The sequence below is a fragment of the Hemitrygon akajei genome, unplaced genomic scaffold (assembly GCF_048418815.1).
Source record: "Hemitrygon akajei unplaced genomic scaffold, sHemAka1.3 Scf000114, whole genome shotgun sequence".
Lineage (NCBI taxonomy): Eukaryota > Metazoa > Chordata > Chondrichthyes > Myliobatiformes > Dasyatidae > Hemitrygon > Hemitrygon akajei.
Window position 1 is genome coordinate 60214 of NW_027332000.1, and position 2129 is coordinate 62342.

The following is a 2129-nucleotide window of genomic DNA, read 5'->3' on the forward strand; positions in this document are numbered from 1 at the left end:
GACATCTTTCCTATAATTCGGTGACCAGAACTGTACACAATACTCCAAATTTGGCCTCACCAATGTCTTGTACAATTTTAACATTACATCCTAATTCTTAATATGATCAATTCTCTAATTTATAAAGGCCAGCATACCAAAAGCTTTCTTCACCAACGTATCCACATGAGATTCCACCGTCAGGGAACTATGCATCATTAATCCTAGATCACTTTGTTCTACTGCATTCCTCAGTGTCCTACCATTTACCATGTGTGGCCTATTTTGATCAGTCCTAGCAAAATTTAGCACCTCACACTTAGCGCAATTAAACTTCAATAAATGAAGTTACATTCTATATCATCGCTGTGGTCACTTTTTTTAATTTTTGAACGGGGCACCTGGATTTGAACCAGGGACCTCTTGATCTGCAGTCAAATGCTCTACCACTGAGCTATACCCCCACTTTTTTAATGCTACAGATTGTGGAGGAATTAACAATAATCTTTCAAGAATCCATAGATTCTGGCGTACCAGATGACAGAAAAATTGCAAACGTTATTTCACAATTTAAGAAGGCCTGTTAGCCAGTTATCAGTGGTTGGGAAGTTGTCGGAATCGATGTTAGGGATGAGATTACGGAGTACCGGCAGGCACATGACAATATAGGACAAAGCCTGTATAGTTTTCTGAAAGGAAACTCCTGCGCGACTGGTCTGGGTGCCGGTTACCACTGGTGATTCACCGGTGCAGCATAAGTGAGGAGCGGGTAGTGTCGAGGAAACAGAGAGCTTGCAGAGCGACTTAGATCGTTTAGGGGAATAGGCAAAGAAGTGGAAAATGAAATACAATGTTGGAAATTGTATGGCCATGCATTTTGAAGGAAAAAATAAACGTGCATACAATTATTTGGATGGAGAGAGAATTCAAAATACAGAGATCAATGGGACTTGGGATTTATTGGGCAATATACCCTGAAGGTTTCCCTCCAAGTTGAAACGTTTCTGAGGAAGTCGAATGCACCGTTGGCATTACTTTCTCGATGTATAGTATATAAGAGCAGGGATGTGATGTTGAGGCTCTATAAGGCACTCGTGAGACCACATTAGAGTATTGTGTGCAATTTGAGGCTCTTATTTTAGAAAAGGTATACTGCTATTGGAGATGGTTCAGTGAAGATTCACCTCAATGATTCGAGAAATGAAAGGGTTACTGTATGAGGAACGTTTGTCAGCTCTTGGGTTGTATTCCATGGAGTTCAGGAGATTGAGCCGGATATCATATAAACATTCCGAATTTTAAAATGTCTAAACAGATCAGATATGGCGAAGTTATTTCCCATTGTAGGGGATTCTAGGACAAGAGGGCACAACTTCAGGATTGAAGGACGTCCATTTAGAACTGAGATGAGAAGAAATTTGTTTCGTCAGAGGGTGGTAAATTTGTGGAATTTGTTGGCACGAGCGGCTGTGGAGGCCAGGCCACTCGGTGTATTTATGTCAGGGATAGATGAGTTGTTGATTAGGCAAGGCCTCAAAGGTTATGGGGTGAAGAGACAGCGTCGTGAGAATGATGGATGTTTGGGATCAGTCCATGATTGACTGGCGAAGCAGACTGAATAGGCCATATGGCCTACTTCTTTCTTATATATTAAAGTCTTAATACGAGATTTCAAAACCAACATAAAAAGCAAAAGAGCAATTGAGTAATAAAAAGTACAATTGAGCAATATTAGTTGGAAGTTGGAGTACTGGAAAGGCATTATGAAGGTAAAGATAGAGTACGAAATTCAGCTGACTAATAATATTAGCAAAGTTACCAAAATGTTCCTCTGATACATAAAGTAAGAAAAGTAGCGAGATTGAACATCGGATCGTTGACAGCACTGCTGGAGATGTAGCACTGTGGGACCTTGAAATACCGGACGAACTAAATAGCATTTTGCATCAGTCTTCAGTCTGGAAAACACCAGCCGCGTGATGGAAGTTACAGGTGTCAGGGGTATGAAGTGTGTGAAGTTACCATGACCGGAGAGAAGGTAAGTGACTAACTCAAGTGTCTGAAGGAAGACTGGAGGGACCAGATGCTGCACGCCCCAGAGTTTAAAAAGCGTTGGCTGAAGACATGGTGGGTTATTAGTGATGATTTTG

General features: G+C 41.1%; 1 non-coding gene across 1 annotated transcript; it reads right to left on the reverse strand.

The window, feature by feature from the left end:
• Positions 1-368: 368 nt before the first annotated feature.
• On the reverse strand, positions 369-443 carry trnac-gca (transfer RNA cysteine (anticodon GCA)). Its single transcript has one exon. It is a non-coding gene; the product is annotated as a tRNA-Cys (tRNA).
• Positions 444-2129: the final 1686 nt, after the last annotated feature.